Genomic DNA, 17,604 nt, shown 5'->3' with positions numbered 1-17,604 from the left:
GTTCAGCTCGGACGTTCTCTTAAAAATTCTAAAGACTTGATGCACCTTAAAGCGTCAGGTTAAAACTTTGTTCAAATGATCAAAAATGAACAAAGAATGCCACGTGGTAGCTTCAGCTAGGTTAGCTTAGCATGGGGCCTTGTTGACCCAAAAATAAAAATTAAGCGTTTATGAAAGGAAGCGAGAGAGATGCAAGAGAAGAGCTGCCGAGAGCATTGCCAGTGGACTCTGTTCTTACTTTTTAAAAGGGACTGACGTCACCAAACTCCACCCATTTAGGGTGTGTAGTTTCACAGAAAACCTCATGTGGTCACAGTGCAGACACAAATGATTCAATTATTTAAACACATTAACTATTTTGACATATTATCTGTTCTGAGACATTTGAATGGATACACATTAATTGTCAGACACATCCTTTGGATAAACCAGAATATTTCACCATGTTCTGGACCGAGTTCATTTCATAAGTAATTAGTGTGTTATTTCCTCCTCCTACCACTAGGTGGTGTCTTTGTTTTTGGGGTTGGGCTTGACATTTGGGCAGTCATATTGAAATTCATGGTAGTCATGTGACACTTATAGAAAGTCACCTTGAATCCTTTGTTTCAGTCAGACCAGTATTGGCACGATAGTGTGAGCAGCAACAACATCTTAATCCATCCTCTTTTGAAATCACTTGTAGGAGCATCGTCTGTGAGTATTTTTGAAGAATATTGTTAGTATAAATATATAATGTGTATATTTCTGTATATTTTTGTAATTTCAACAAAGTGAGAGCTATTGATCTTTGACATGCTATTTCATATATCCAGATAGTGACTGTAGTAGCTTTCTAGGCTAGCTGTAGACCATATGTTTGGGGATGTGTCTTAGATATCTTAGTTTATACATATTTTATGCTGATTGTATGTTTTATTTTGTTTCTTCATTTTCGTTTTACACCTTTTGCATGCTGTCAGCTTGAATAAACCTACCAAATCTGACCAGTGTGTGATGGGAGTCATCTGTCTGTCTAATTGAAGAAGGGGGACTCTTTAATGAGGGCAGAACAGTAAAAAGATGCTTCAACAGTAATTTCTACCGCAGTGAGTAAGATATCCAGCCTGTTCTGCATCTACCAGTTTCAAGATGTCATTACCAGAAGAAAAGAACTATGAAACAAGGTCAGCGCGGTCACGCACATCAAAATCATCGAAGCGCTCTGTCAGATCTGCAGCTAGCTTAGCTGCGGTAGAGGCACGAGCTAAGGCTGAAGCTGCGCGTACCAGAGCATCTTATGCACAAAGGGAGATTGATCTTAAAGTAGAGAAGACACGTCTCAAAGCCACATTGGAGGCCATACAGCAAGAGAAAGAGGCTGAGGCTGCTCATGCTGAAGCTAATGTATTGGAAGCGGCAGTGGATTCGGCAGCCATGGGGGAGCTCGCTGCAGCTCACAATATTGACCAAGGCTCATCATATCATTCAGTTGAGAGAACAGAGAAATATGTTCAAGAACAGTATCACTACGTGAAAGGCGAGGAGCCAACAGATGATCCGGAACAGGATAAAATGGCCGATTTCAGTCCTTCAACAGCTGTTCACCCCAAGCCACCTGATGATTCTCATCTACATAATGAGCCACCTAGTCAACGTGAAAGGCAACAGTTGCCTGTGGAAGCCACTAATTCAATGCGACAGTCACTACAATTCACACCGAAAAGAGAAAGTGAATTTATTGCATCACACCCAATATCTGAACAGAAGAACCGTTGGACGCCCAGACATGATACAGCGGATTACAGCTATCCACGTGGAGGAGAATCCACTACACATGTATCAGTGCTGGGAAGGTTCTTAGCTCACCGCGAGCTATTGACGGCTGGACTCACAAAGTTCAACGACAAACCCGAAGACTACTGGGCTTGGGGGTCTGCCTTCTCTAACCCTACGGAAGATCTGGGTCTGAAGCCTAGTGAGGAACTTGACCTGCTGATTAAGTGGCTTGGACCGGATTCTGCAGAACATGCAAGGAGAGTGAGGTCAGTTCGTATCAACTACCCTGGTGAGGCCCTCAGTATGGTCTGGCAAAGACTAGAGGAGGTTTATGGATCGCCAGAGGCCATGGAAGTGGCTCTCTTTAACAAGCTTGAACGGTTCCCCAAGTTCTCCAGTAAAGAACCCAAGCGGCTACGAGAACTAGGCGACCTTCTCGTGGAGATACAGGCAGCCAAGGAGGATGGGTTCCTACCTGCTTTGGCTTTCCTCGATACAGCGCGAGGCATTAACCCTATCCTGGAAAAATTGCCATTCAATCTGCAGGAGAAATGGATGGTGCATGGTACAAAGTATAAGGAAGAACACCACACCATCTTCCCACCCTTCTCCGTGTTCGCCGACTTCATTCGTGCAGAAGCAAAGATGAGGAACGACCCAAGCTTTGCTGCTGCAGCTCCCAGCAACGCGCTACCTAAAGGGGAGAAATTCTCATTAAAATCAGCTGAAACTCCTTTAGCTGTGCATAAAACGGAGGTGGATAATGCTGCCAAGGGGAATGAGACCAAGGGATTTGACAACCCGAAGAACCAGTGCCCCATACATAAAAAGCCACACCCGCTACCAAAGTGTAGAGCCTTTAGAGCAAAACTGCTGGACGAGCGTAAGGCCTTCCTTAAGGAGAATGGCATATGCTTCCGTTGTTGTTCCTCAACCTCCCACCAAGCTAAGAACTGCAGGGCTATCATCCAGTGCTCTGAGTGCAACAGTGATAAGCACATTGCAGCCCTTCATGCCGGTCCTGCACCATGGTCGACAAAGCCAGCTAGCGGCCCCTCTGAAGAGCATGGCGGGGAGGGAGAGGAATCAACCACAGCTTCAGTCACTACCTCAATCTGCACAGAGGTCTGTGGAAACAGTGCGGCAACCAAGTCCTGTGCCAAAATCTGTCTTGTCTATGTATATAGACGGCTTTTGCTGTGATTTGGCGCATTATACTGGTGGTTGGCTCTCACTGCGGTATTGTATCACTTCCTGTTCCGGAGCACAGCGGTGTTTTTCTGTATCTGTTAGCTGTTTAATCTGCACAGTTAGATTGATCTAGTTATCTAGATTACGATTTGTTTCCCAGTGTAATCTTTACGTGCCTTAACTAAAGCACTCCTTCTGCTGAATCACCTCTAAATTATTTACACATTATTCACTTTGCGTGTTTTTAGGAATCCGCTAGCTTAGCGTAGCTACTAGCTCTTAGCCGATTTAGCATGGCGGCTTCTCCTGTCTCTCCTGCACTTTTCTGCTCTGGGTGTGAAATGTTTAGTTATTCCTCGGCCTCCTTTAGCAGTAACGGTACTTGTAATAAGTGTAGCTTATTCGTAGCTTTGGAGGCCAGGCTGGGCGAATTGGAGACTCGGCTCCGCACCGTGGAAAATTCTACAGCTAGCCAGGCCCCTGTAGTCGGTGCGGACCAAGGTAGCTTAGCCGCCGTTAGTTACCCCCTGGCAGATCCCGAGCAGCTGGGAAAGCAGGCCGACTGGGTGACTGTGAGGAGGAAGCGTAGCCCTAAACAGAAGCCCCGTGTACACCGCCAACCCGTTCACATCTCTAACCGTTTTTCCCCACTCGACGACACACCCGCCGAGGATCTGGTTATTGGCGACTCTGTTTTGAGAAATGTGAAGTTAGCGACACCAGCAACCATAGTCAATTGTCTTCCGGGGGCCAGAGCAGGCGACATTGAAGGAAATTTGAAACTGCTGGCTAAGGCTAAGCGTAAATTTGGTAAGATTGTAATTCACGTCGGCAGTAATGACACCCGGTTACGCCAATCGGAGGTCACTAAAATTAACATTAAATCGGTGTGTAACTTTGCAAAAACAATGTCGGACTCTGTAGTTTTCTCTGGGCCCCTCCCCAATCAGACCGGGAGTGACATGTTTAGCCGCATGTTCTCCTTGAATTGCTGGCTGTCTGAGTGGTGTCCAAAAAATGAGGTGGGCTTCATAGATAATTGGCAAAGCTTCTGGGGAAAACCTGGTCTTGTTAGGAGAGACGGCATCCATCCAACTTTGGATGGAGCAGCTCTCATTTCTAGAAATCTGGCCAATTTTCTTAAATCCTCCAAACCGTGACTATCCAGGGTTGGGACAAGGAAGCAGAGTTGTAGTCTTACACACCTCTCTGCAGCTTCTCTCCCCCTGCCATCCCCTCATTACCCCATCCCCGTAGAGACGGTGCCTGCTCCCAGACTACCAATAACCAGCAAAAATCTATTTTAGCATAAAAATTCAAAAAGAAAAAATAATATAGCACCTTCAACTGCACCACAGACTAAAACAGTTAAATGTGGTCTATTAAACATTAGGTCTCTCTCTTCTAAGTCCCTGTTGGTAAATGATATAATAATTGATCAACATATTGATTTATTCTGCCTAACAGAAACCTGGTTACAGCAGGATGAATATGTTAGTTTAAATGAGTCAACACCCCCGAGTCACACTAACTGTCAGAATGCTCGTAGCACGGGCCGGGGCGGAGGATTAGCAGCAATCTTCCATTCCAGCTTATTAATTAATCAAAAACCCAGACAGAGCTTTAATTCATTTGAAAGCTTGACTCTTAGTCTTGTCCATCCAAATTGGAAGTCCCAAAAACCAGTTTTATTTGTTATTATCTATCGTCCACCTGGTCGTTACTGTGAGTTTCTCTGTGAATTTTCAGACCTTTTGTCTGACTTAGTGCTTAGCTCAGATAAGATAATTATAGTGGGCGATTTTAACATCCACACAGATGCTGAGAATGACAGCCTCAACACTGCATTTAATCTATTATTAGACTCTATTGGCTTTGCTCAAAAACTAAATGAGTCCACCCACCACTTTAATCATATCTTAGATCTTGTTCTGACTTATGGTATGGAAATAGAAGACTTAACAGTATTCCCTGAAAACTCCCTTCTGTCTGATCATTTCTTAATAACATTTACATTTACTCTGATGGACTACCCAGCAGTGGGGAATAAGTTTCATTACACTAGAAGTCTTTCAGAAAGCGCTGTAACTAGGTTTAAGGATATGATTCCTTCTTTATGTTCTCTAATGCCATATACCAACACAGTGCAGAGTAGCTACCTAAACTCTGTAAGGGAGATAGAGTATCTCGTCAATAGTTTTACATCCTCATTGAAGACAACTTTGGATGCTGTAGCTCCTCTGAAAAAGAGAGCTTTAAATCAGAAGTGTCTGACTCCGTGGTATAACTCACAAACTCGTAGCTTAAAGCAGATAACCCATAAGTTGGAGAGGAAATGGCGTCTTACTAATTTAGAAGATCTTCACTTAGCCTGGAAAAAGAGTCTGTTGCTCTATAAAAAAGCCCTCCGTAAAGCTAGGACATCTTTCTACTCATCACTAATTGAAGAAAATAAGAACAACCCCAGGTTTCTTTTCAGCACTGTAGCCAGGCTGACAAAGAGTCAGAGCTCTATTGAGCTGAGTATTCCATTAACTTTAACTAGTAATGACTTCATGACTTTCTTTGCTAACAAAATTTTAACTATTAGAGAAAAAATTACTCATAACCATCCCAAAGACGTATCGTTATCTTTGGCTGCTTTCAGTGATGCCGGTATTTGGTTAGACTCTTTCTCTCCGATTGTTCTGTCTGAGTTATTTTCATTAGTTACTTCATCCAAACCATCAACATGTTTATTAGACCCCATTCCTACCAGGCTGCTCAAGGAAGCCCTACCATTATTTAATGCTTCGATCTTAAATATGATCAATCTATCTTTGTTAGTTGGCTATGTACCACAGGCTTTTAAGGTGGCAGTAATTAAACCATTACTTAAAAAGCCATCACTTGACCCAGCTATCTTAGCTAATTATAGGCCAATCTCCAACCTTCCTTTTCTCTCAAAAATTCTTGAAAGGGTAGTTGTAAAACAGCTAACTGATCATCTGCAGAGGAATGGTCTATTTGAAGAGTTTCAGTCAGGTTTTAGAATTCATCATAGTACAGAAACAGCATTAGTGAAGGTTACAAATGATCTTCTTATGGCCTCGGACAGTGGACTCATCTCTGTGCTTGTTCTGTTAGACCTCAGTGCTGCTTTTGATACTGTTGACCATAAAATTTTATTACAGAGATTAGAGCATGCCACAGGTATTAAAGGCACTGCGCTGCGGTGGTTTGAATCATATTTGTCTAATAGATTACAATTTGTTCATGTAAATGGGGAATCTTCTTCACAGACTAAAGTTAATTATGGAGTTCCACAAGGTTCTGTGCTAGGACCAATTTTATTCACTTTATACATGCTTCCCTTAGGCAGTATTATTAGACGGTATTGCTTACATTTTCATTGTTACGCAGATGATACCCAGCTTTATCTATCCATGAAGCCAGAGGACACACACCAATTAGCTAAACTGCAGGATTGTCTTACAGACATAAAGACATGGATGACCTCTAATTTCCTGCTTTTAAACTCAGATAAAACTGAAGTTATTGTACTTGGCCCCACAAATCTTAGAAACATGGTGTCTAACCAGATCCTTACTCTGGATGGCATTACCCTGACCTCTAGTAATACTGTGAGAAATCTTGGAGTCATTTTTGATCAGGATATGTCATTCAAAGCGCATATTAAACAAATATGTAGGACTGCTTTTTTGCATTTACGCAATATCTCTAAAATCAGAAAGGTCTTGTCTCAGAGTGATGCTGAAAAACTAATTCATGCATTTATTTCCTCTAGGCTGGACTATTGTAATTCATTATTATCAGGGTGTCCTAAAAGTTCCCTAAAAAGCCTTCAGTTAATTCAAAATGCTGCAGCTAGAGTACTGACGGGGACTAGAAGGAGAGAGCATATCTCACCCATATTGGCCTCTCTTCATTGGCTTCCTGTTAATTCTAGAATAGAATTTAAAATTCTTCTTCTTACTTATAAGGTTTTGAATAATCAGGTCCCATCTTATCTTAGGGACCTCGTAGTACCATATCACCCCAATAGAGCGCTTCGCTCTCAGACTGCAGGCTTACTTGTAGTTCCTAGGGTTTGTAAGAGTAGAATGGGAGGCAGAGCCTTCAGCTTTCAGGCTCCTCTCCTGTGGAACCAGCTCCCAATTCAGATCAGGGAGACAGACACCCTCTCTACTTTTAAGATTAGGCTTAAAACTTTCCTTTTTGCTAAAGCTTATAGTTAGGGCTGGATCAGGTGACCCTGAACCATCCCTTAGTTATGCTGCTATAGACATAGACTGCTGGGGGGTTCCCATGATGCACTGTTTCTTTCTCTTTTTGCTCTATATGCACCACTCTGCATTTAATCATTAGTGATCGATCTCTGCTCCCCTCCACAGCATGTCTTTTTCCTGGTTCTCTCCCTCAGCCCCAACCAGTCCCAGCAGAAGACTGCCCCTCCCTGAGCCTGGTTCTGCTGGAGGGTTTCTTCCTGTTAAAAGGGAGTTTTTCCTTCCCACTGTAGCCAAGTGCTTGCTCACAGGGGGTCGTTTTGACCGTTGGGGTTTTACATAATTATTGTATGGCCTTGCCTTACAATATAAAGCGCCTTGGGGCAACTGTTTGTTGTGATTTGGCGCTATATAAAAAATTGATTGATTGATTGATTGATTGATATCCTAAGGACCACCCTGAGAAGAAGATGACCGCATACGCAGTCCTAGATGACCAGAGTAATAGGTCACTAGCCAGGTCGTCGTTCTTTGAGATGTTCAATATAGCCGACAACACCTCTCCCTACACACTCAAAACCTGTGCAGGTGTGTCAGAGGTTGCAGGACGCAGGGCAAAGGGATTCATCATGCAATCGGCTGATGAAAAGACCAGTCTAGCTCTGCCTACACTCGTTGAGTGTGACCAACTTCCTGATAATTGGGCAGAGATTCCCACGCCGGCTGCTGTGAAGTACCATCCGCACCTGAAGTCTCTTGCCTCTAAGATACCTCCCTTTGACCCTAAGGCCGAGATCTTACTTCTTTTAGGAAGAGACATTATTCAGGTGCACAAGGTCCTTGAGCAACGCAACGGCCCTCCACATGCTCCCTTCGCCAAACGGTTTAGCACTCGGCTGGGTGGTGGTAGGGGATGTGTGTATCAACGGCACACACGTACCCTCGCCTTTGAACACCTACAGAACCTACATTCTTGAGAATGGGCGTCCTAGTGTTCTGTATCCCTGCATCAACAAAATTGAAATCAAAGACAAACTCAGCCACCCTCGCCAGTTCCAGAATCCGTCAGTCTCAGAAAAGCAGCTGTCCTTGCCAAGTTACAAAACGCAACTCATGGGGGAGTCCATCTTCTGCCACATAAAGGATGATGACAAGACAGCACCTTCTATGGAGGATCTTGCCTTCCTGAGGATTATGGAGACGGAACTGAAACAGGGTGATGATAACAGCTGGCAGGCTCCACTCCCCTTCCGCATCCCACGCCAGCATCTGCCAAACAACCGCGAGCAGGCAAGAACCCGTCTCGCTACAGTCACTAAGTTACTCAGGAAACGTCCTGAGAGGAAGGAGCATTTCACTGAGTTCATGGGCAAGCTCTTTGAGAATGGACATGCTGAAGTGGCACCACCCTTGCCACCAGATGAGGAGTGCTGGTATCTACCATTCTTTGGGGTATATCACCCTCAGAAGCCTGGACAGGTGAGGGTGGTATTCGACTCCAGCGCGCAACACCAAGGGGTATCCCTCAATGATGTCCTCCTCACGGGTCCAAACATGAACAACAGTTTGCTCGGAGTACTGCTGCGGTTTAGGAGGGAGCCAGTGGCAGTGACGACTGACATCCAGCAGATGTTCCATTGCTTTGTCATACGTGAGAACCATCGGAACTTTCTGCGCTTTCTCTGGCATCGCAATAATGACCTAGATGACGATGTCATTGAGTACAGGATGCGCGTACATGTCTTTGGAAATAGCCCATCGCCATCCGTGGCCATGTACGGGCTCTGAAAAGCTGCTGCAGAGGGAGAGAGGGAGTACGGCATGGAGGCGAGGCTGTTTGTTGAGAGGAATTTCTATGTCGACAATGGTCTTCTGTCTGTCCCTTCAGAAGAGGAACCCATCACTCTTCTTCACAACATTCAAGACATGCTAGCCCTCTCCAACCTCCGGCTTCACAAGATCTTGTTGAACAGGGTGGCTGTGATGAGAGCCTTCCCTCCTGAAGATCTGGCTAAGGGGATGAAAGATCTGGATCTCAGTACAGACCCCCCTCCCATGCAGAGAAGTTTAGGGGTGAGCTGGGACATTTCAGAAGACGTATTCACGTTCCAGGTCGCCGATGCAGAGAAGCCTTACACAAGATGTGGGGTCCTGTCAACTGTAAACAGTCTGTTTGACCCGCTAGGTTTTGCTGCCCCGTAAGTATTCAAGGAAGGTCCATACTGAGGGAGCTTACCACAGAGTCATGCGACTGGGATGCCCCTCTCCCTGAGGAAAAGTACAGAGAATGGAAGCTGTGGAGGGACCCTCTGAAGGAGCTTGAACAGCTCAAGATCCCGCGCCAATACACCTCCATCTCTCTCCGCCAAGCATGCAGTAAGGAGCTGTGCGTGTTTTGCGATGCTTCCACCACTGCTATAGCTGCTGTCGCCTACGTGAGGACAACAGATGTAAGCAGCGACGTGGAGGTTGGCTTCGTATTTGGCAAGGCAAAGCTTGCTCCACGTCCAGAAACAACAGTTCCAAGGCTCGAGCTGTGTGCTGCGGTCCTGGCTGTAGAAATTGCAGACGCGATTGTGGATGAGATGGACACCATCTTCGACGCTGTGACATTCTACTCAGACAGCAAGGTGGTCCTAGGCTACATTCACAATGAATCAAGATGATTCTACGTCTACGTGGGCAACAGGGTGCAGCGCATTAGGAGGTCAACAAGCCCTAAGCAATGGAAGTACGTGCCCTCCAGCCAAAACCCTGCCGACCATGGCTCTCGATCAGTCCTAGCAGGCAGCCTGACTAACACCACATGGCTGTGTGGACCACCATTTCTGTTGATGTCATCTGAAGTCGAACCTGCACCTAGTTCCTTTGACTTGGTTGACCCTACCTCTGACCCTGACGTTCGCCCACAGATCACTTGTCATCTCAACAGGGTTACCGCTGATAAACTTGACCCTATATGTTTTGAGAGGTTCTCCAGCTGGCGGTCACTCAATCGAGCAGTTGCTAGGCTCATTCATGTTGCCCACTCCTTCACACAGGGGAGCAACTGCAAGGGTTGGCACATCCATGAAGGGCCCTGTCCCACAGAAGACTTGGAGGAAGCAAGAAACATCATAATACGGGCTGTCCAACAAGATGCCTTCGTGGAGACGTTGGAATGCATCCGGGGAGGAATAGCCATTCCTAAACAAAGCCCACTCCTTAGCCTGTGTCCTTACCTTGACAGTGCTGGCATTCTCAGGATTGGAGGACGCCTGTCCAAGGCAAACCTGGATGGAAAAGAAGTTAGTCCTATAATCTTACCTGGGCAGAGCCACGTCACAACCTTGCTCATCCGGCATTTTCATGAGCAGGTCCAGCACCAAGGACGGCACCTCACTGAGGGTGCTGTGAGAGCGGCAGGCCTGTGGATTATCGGTGGGAAACGGCGCATCAGCAGCATCCTTCATCATTGCGTCACATGCAGAAGATTACGCAGGAAGATGGAGACTCAAAAGATGGCTGACTTACCTGTGGACCGCCTCAGCGCAGATCCTCCCTTCTCATTTGTGGGTGTGGATGTCTTCGGACTATGGATGGTCACGGCACGGCGGACCACAGGAGGACTGACTAGCAGCAAAAGATGGGCTGTGCTTTTTACATGTATGAGCACTAGGGCCACACATATAGAAGTACTGGAGTCAATGGACTCTTCAAGCTTCATCAACGCTCTACGATGGTTCTTCTCAGTCAGGGGGCCAGTGAAACAAATTAGAAGCGATTGTGGCACCAACTTCGTCGGGGCCTGTGAGGAGTTGCAGATGGACTCTGTGACCAGTGACAAGGAGGTGCAAGGATATCTCAGTGCCAATGGGTGTAAGTGGATCTTTAACCCACCACACTCTTCGCACATGGGGGGCAGTTGGGAGCGGCTAATTGGACTGGCCAGGCGTATCCTGGACTCGATGCTGTTGAAGGTCAGCCCAGCAAAGCTCACACAATGAGGTCCTGACAACATTCATGGCAGAGGTCTCAGCTATCCTGAACGCCCGTCCACTGGTTCCTGTGTCCACAGACCCCGACTCCCCATTCATCCTGACACCAGCGACACTTCTCACCCAGAAGGTCAGTGCTCTTCCTCCTCCCAAGGGTGAATTTAACGAGAAGGACCTCTACGGGAAGCAGTGGAAGCAGGTCCAAAGCCTCGCCAACACCTTTTGGCATCGCTGGAGGACTGAATACCTCCCCACTCTGCAAAGACGCAGGAAGTGGGAAAAGGAGAAATGCAATCTGAAAGAAGGTGATGTCATCCTCCTTAAAAACGACCAGTTGCAGAGAAACGACTGGCCCATGGGCGTCATCGTTAAGACCTTCCCCAGTACAGAGGGGAGGGTAAGGAAGGTGGAGATCAAGACTGCAAGGGATGGGTCAAGTAAGACCTATCTGCGACCTGTCTCAGAGGTCATCCTACTCCTCTCCCCAGAGACTGATTAGGGTTTATAGTTTCTTAACTCCCCTTGTCAAAGGTGGCATCTTTTTAGATACCAGGCGGGGAGTGTTCTGGACCGAGTTCATTTCATAAGTAATTAGTGTGTTATTTCCTCCTCCTACCACTAGGTGGTGTCTTTGTTTTTGGGGTTGGGCTTGACATTTGGGCAGTCATATTGAAATTCATGGTAGTCATGTAAAAGTGGGTTCTTCGGGCCTGGGAAATTTCAGATTCTGACATGAAGCCATTATAATGTCATGTAATTCATAATGACTGAAAATTCACTAATAAAAAGGCAAGGGCTCCCCTTTGAAGAACTTTGAATTACAGTTTTGTTTTGCTGTGAATCCCAGTGTTGGCCCATGGGGGATGCCTCCAAGCTTTATCTGAAGATCTCCAGATGACTTAGGAATTTCTCAACTGAGAAGGAAAACACAGTCTTTTGTCTGCAGTTCCAAACTCAGGTTTTTGAGACAGCATTAATGTATTTATTTAATTAAGGCGAATTGAGGCCACGGTGCTACATGGGGCAAAAGCGAGCTATTACCAGTACAAGATGCGGATCAAGATTGGCTCAAACAGTTACCTCTCAGAATAGCATCAGACAGAATAACCAATTTGGGGATAGTAATTACCAAGAAGTATAAAGATCTTTATAAGGCCAATTTCCCTGCCCTGTTGGATAAGCTAGCAAACAATATACAATTTTGGAAAACACTCCCCATTTCTCTATTGGGCAGAGTGAACGCTATCAAAATAATTTTCTTCTCTCAGCTACTTTATCTTTTTCAAAACCTGCCTATATATCTTGCCAAATCTTTTTTTCAGTAAATTGGACTCAGTTGTTCTCCCTTTTGTATGGCATTGCAAGTCTCATAGAATAAAGAAGAATCATCTTTGCAAACATAGAACTAATGGGGGTTGGTACTGCCTAATTTTATTTTATATTACTGGGCCACTGGGTTACGCTCAATGGTACACTGGCTAGATGACAATCCTTCACCCTATGATAAGCTAGAAATGGTACAGGAGGACTGTCTACCCTATTCTATTAAAGCAGTTATACTGTCACCCATCCCAGTCAATAAAACTTGCTTTAAACATAACCCTGTAATTTATGCTTTAATTAGGATATGGAAACAACTAAAGACTCATTTCAAGCTCAAGGCAGTATCATTTCTGCTGCCCATAATGGCAAACCCTTCTTTCACTCCCTCAGCTCTGGATGGAGTCTTTACCATCTGGACACGATTAGGGATCGGTGTCGTGGCTTACCTTTACATAGAAGGGACTTTGCGTCTTTCCAGCAACTCCAAGAAAGATATAATTTGCAGAGAAATCAGCTTTTTCGATAGGTTAGGGACTATGTTAGAACACACCTTTCTAATTTTGAGAAGGCAAACCCAGACAGGATAGAGAATTCATTTAATCTGTTCCCTAACCCACGTTACATAATCTCGCAACTATATGAAACACTACAAATCATGTGTCTTCCAAAGATGGACAAGATAAAGAAGGAATGGGAAAGAGAGTTAGGAGCCCCGATACCTCCCAGTGTGTGGGAGGAGAGTTTAGAGCACATACATGAATGTTCTATAAATGAGCGACACTGTTTAATTCAATTCAAAATACTGCACAGACTACATTATTCCAAAATGAAGCTACACAAAATATTCCCTGAAGTCTCTCCTCTATGTGAGAAATGCAAGTCCATGGAGGCTACCCTATTACATAGATTTGCTCTCTGCCCCAAACTTCAAAACTATTGGCATGAAATATTAGATTTTTTTTTCCACAGATTTTGGGGATTCAACTAGACCCAGATCTTATTTTAATAATTCTGGGAACTTCTGAGGGGCTAAGGAAGCTAAATGTTGCAGAACAGCATCTCCTGGCTTATGGCCTTATAACAGCAAAAAATTGATCCTACCAAACTGGAAAAAGAAAGAGGTGCCCGCCTTCAAACAATGGTTGACTGAGTTGACAAACACCTTACTTCTGGAGAGAATTAGATTTATTATGAAGGTCAAATTGAAGGACTTTGATAAAATCTGGCAGCCACTGGTTTCTCATCTTTAAGCTCAAACTCGTAGCTTAAAGCAGATAACCCGTAAGTTGGAGAGGAAATGGCGTCTCACTAATTTAGAAGATCTTCACTTAGCCTGGAAAAAGAGTCTGTTGCTCTATAAAAAAGCCCTCCGTAAAGCTAGGACATCTTTCTACTCATCACTAATTGAAGAAAATAAGAACAACCCCAGGTTTCTTTTCAGCACTGTAGCCAGGCTGACAAAGAGTCAGAGCTCTATTGAGCTGAGTATTCCATTATCTTTAACTAGTAATGAGTTCATGACTTTCTTTGCTAACAAAATTTTAACTATTAGAGAAAAAATTACTCATAACCATCCCAAAGACGTATCGTTATCTTTGGCTGCTTTCAGTGATGCCGGTATTTGGTTAGACTCTTTCTCTCCAATTGTTCTGTCTGAGTTATTTTCATTAGTTACTTCATCCAAACCATCAACATGTTTATTAGACCCCATTCCTACCAGGCTGCTCAAGGAAGCCCTACCATTATTTAATGCTTCGATCTTAAATATGATCAATCTATCTTTGTTAGTTGGCTATGTACCACAGGCTTTTAAGGTGGCAGTAATTAAACCATTACTTAAAAAGCCATCACTTGACCCAGCTATCTTAGCTAATTATAGGCCAATCTCCAACCTTCCTTTTCTCTCAAAAATTCTTGAAAGGGTAGTTGTAAAACAGCTAACTGATCATCTGCAGAGGAATGGTCTATTTGAAGAGTTTCAGTCAGGTTTTAGAATTCATCATAGTACAGAAACAGCATTAGTGAAGGTTACAAATGATCTTCTTATGGCCTCGGACAGTGGACTCATCTCTGTGCTTGTTCTGTTAGACCTCAGTGCTGCTTTTGATACTGTTGACCATAAAATTTTATTACAGAGATTAGAGCATGCCATAGGTATTAAAGGCACTGCGCTGCGGTGGTTTGAATCATATTTGTCTAATAGATTACAATTTGTTCATGTAAATGGGGAATCTTCTTCACAGACTAAAGTTAATTATGGAGTTCCACAAGGTTCTGTGCTAGGACCAATTTTATTCACTTTATATATGCTTCCCTTAGGCAGTATTATTAGACGGTATTGCTTAAATTTTCATTGTTACGCAGATGATACCCAGCTTTATCTATCCATGAAGCCAGAGGACACACACCAATTAGCTAAACTGCAGGATTGTCTTACAGACATAAAGACATGGATGACCTCTAATTTCCTGCTTTTAAACTCAGATAAAACTGAAGTTATTGTTCTTGGCCCCACAAATCTTAGAAACATGGTGTCTAACCAGATCCTTACTCTGGATGGCATTACCCTGACCTCTAGTAATACTGTGAGAAATCTTGGAGTCATTTTTGATCAGGATATGTCATTCAAAGCACATATTAAACAAATATGTAGGACTGCTTTTTTGCATTTACGCAATATCTCTAAAATCAGAAAGGTCTTGTCTCGGAGTGATGCTGAAAAACTAATTCATGCATTTATTTCCTCTAGGCTGGACTATTGTAATTCATTATTATCAGGTTGTCCTAAAAGTTCCCTAAAAAGCCTTCAGTTAATTCAAAATGCTGCAGCTAGAGTGCTGACGGGGACTAGAAGGAGAGAGCATATCTCACCCATATTGGCCTCTCTTCATTGGCTTCCTGTTAATTCTAGAATAGAATTTAAAATTCTTCTTCTTACTTATAAGGTTTTGAATAATCAGGTCCCATCTTATCTTAGGGACCTCGTAGTACCATATCACCCCAATAGAGCGCTTCGCTCTCAGACTGCAGGCTTACTTGTAGTTCCTAGGGTTTGTAAGAGTAGAATGGGAGGCAGAGCCTTCAGCTTTCAGGCTCCTCTCCTGTGGAACCAGCTCCCAATTCAGATCAGGGAGACAGACACCCTCTCTACTTTTAAGATTAGGCTTAAAACTTTCCTTTTTGCTAAAGCTTATAGTTAGGGCTGGATCAGGTGACCCTGAACCATCCCTTAGTTATGCTGCTATAGACGTAGACTGCTGGGGGGTTCCCATGATGCACTGTTTCTTTCTCTTTTTGCTCTGTATGCACCACTCTGCATTTAATCATTAGTGATCGATCTCTGCTCCCCTCCACAGCATGTCTTTTTCCTGGTTCTCTCCCTCAGCCCCAACCAGTCCCAGCAGAAGACTGCCCCTCCCTGAGCCTGGTTCTGCTGGAGGTTTCTTCCTGTTAAAAGGGAGTTTTTCCTTCCCACTGTAGCCAAGTGCTTGCTCACAGGGGGTCGTTTTGACCGTTGGGGTTTTACATCATTATTGTATGGCCTTGCCTTACAATATAAAGCGCCTTGGGGCAACTGTTTGTTGTGATTTGGCGCTATATAAAAAAAAAATTGATTGATTGATTGATTGAGGGGGAGAAAGATTGAACTGAATGCACACCTTGGGGGGGGGGGGGGGGTTGTTGGGAGGGTATCTTTTTATTTTTTATTTTATTTGTATTTATTCATTTATTTTCTCCCTTCTGCCCTTTTTGTTTTGTCGACCTTGTTGACGCAGGTTTCTGTTATTAGTTATTTTTGTCAGTGATTACAGTTGAGCTCAAAAGTTTACATACCCTGGCAAAATGTTTGTTTTTTTTTTTGGCCATTTTTCAGAGAATATGAATGATAACACAAACACTTTTTTTTTCACTCATGGTTAGTGGTTGGGTGAAGCCATTTATTGTCAAACAACCGTGTTTCCTCTTTTTAAATCAAAATGACAAGAGAACTACCCAAATGAACCTGATCAAAAGTTTACATACCCCTCTTCTTAATACTGTGTATTGCCCCTTAAGCATCAACGACAGCTTGGAGTGTTATGTGGTAGTTGTGGACGAGGCTCTCTGATGGTAAAGCTGCCAATGAATATGTTTCGGACTTTATTTACATCAATTACAAAGACATACAAACAATATGGCACTCTATGGTAAATCTACATGGAGTAGACAGTTCTCAAAAACTGAGTGACTGTGTAAGACGGAGAAGAGTGAGGAAAGCCACCAAGACACCCAGACAACCCACGAGAAGTTATGGGCTTATGTGGCTGTGATGGAAGAAATTGTGCACAGTGCAAGCTTTGCATTTTGTATCGCTACTCTTAGCTTCATAGTGGAGTAGAGCAGAGAAGGATTTTCTTTCACCAAAACAGATCAAATCCAGGCTTACATCTCAGATGTACCTTCTGGCAATTTGTAGCTAAACTTTCAGGTCTTCTTTTAAATAAAATCCTCTATACCACTTCATCATGAAGATGGATAACTGGTGAGACAAAATGGCACTCAACTGCACACCATGAGCATCTTGGGGATTCAAGATGTTGCCCAAGGGCCCTTTGTGAGTTTGTGTCCTGAAGGGTATTTAAACCAAGTAGGGTGGGATCACAAGCCCACCGCTTTAACCACCCGATGATCACCTCCATCTCCAAGTAACACACAACTGAGTGCGAACAATTTTGTTTAGGCCTCTCCACCTCCATCAAGCAGTGCTGTTCAATGTGGGGCCCATGTGTCATATTTGGTCCACACTACCTTTGATTTGGCCTGCCAAGACAATTGACAAATTCTCTGAAAATTAATAAATTACTATTCAGCAAGATTTAAAATGTTGATTTTCGATAAATTACACTATAATGCATTTATTTGTATATATTCATGCAACATTTTTCAGATGAAATGGAGAATCTGCAGTTCCTACATGAACACATGGACAAAGGGAACAATACTGTTTGGAAACCAAGATAAAAACATGTTAACAGTGCATACAGAAAGTATCCACAGTGCTTCACTTTTTACACATTTTTTTAAGTTACAGCTTTATTCCAACAATGGATGAAATTCATTTTTTCCCTCAAAATTCTACACATTCTGTC

At 43.8% G+C, this 17,604-nt stretch overlaps 1 long non-coding RNA gene across 2 annotated transcripts; it reads left to right on the top strand.

Moving 5' to 3' along the window:
- The first annotated feature begins 452 nt into the window (after positions 1-452).
- LOC117513331 lies at positions 453-12,543 on the top strand. Of its 2 annotated transcripts, XR_004561568.1 has the most exons (5): positions 504-516; positions 548-681; positions 3,765-3,776; positions 7,678-7,683; positions 12,533-12,543. It is a non-coding gene; the product is annotated as an uncharacterized LOC117513331 (long non-coding RNA). The 2 variants fall into 2 exon arrangements; XR_004561567.1 differs by having other exon boundaries at positions 453-681.
- Positions 12,544-17,604: the final 5,061 nt, after the last annotated feature.

This window comes from Thalassophryne amazonica, chromosome 7 (genome assembly GCF_902500255.1).
Source record: "Thalassophryne amazonica chromosome 7, fThaAma1.1, whole genome shotgun sequence".
NCBI lineage: Eukaryota > Metazoa > Chordata > Actinopteri > Batrachoidiformes > Batrachoididae > Thalassophryne > Thalassophryne amazonica.
This window is presented reverse-complemented; position numbering and strand designations above follow the sequence as displayed.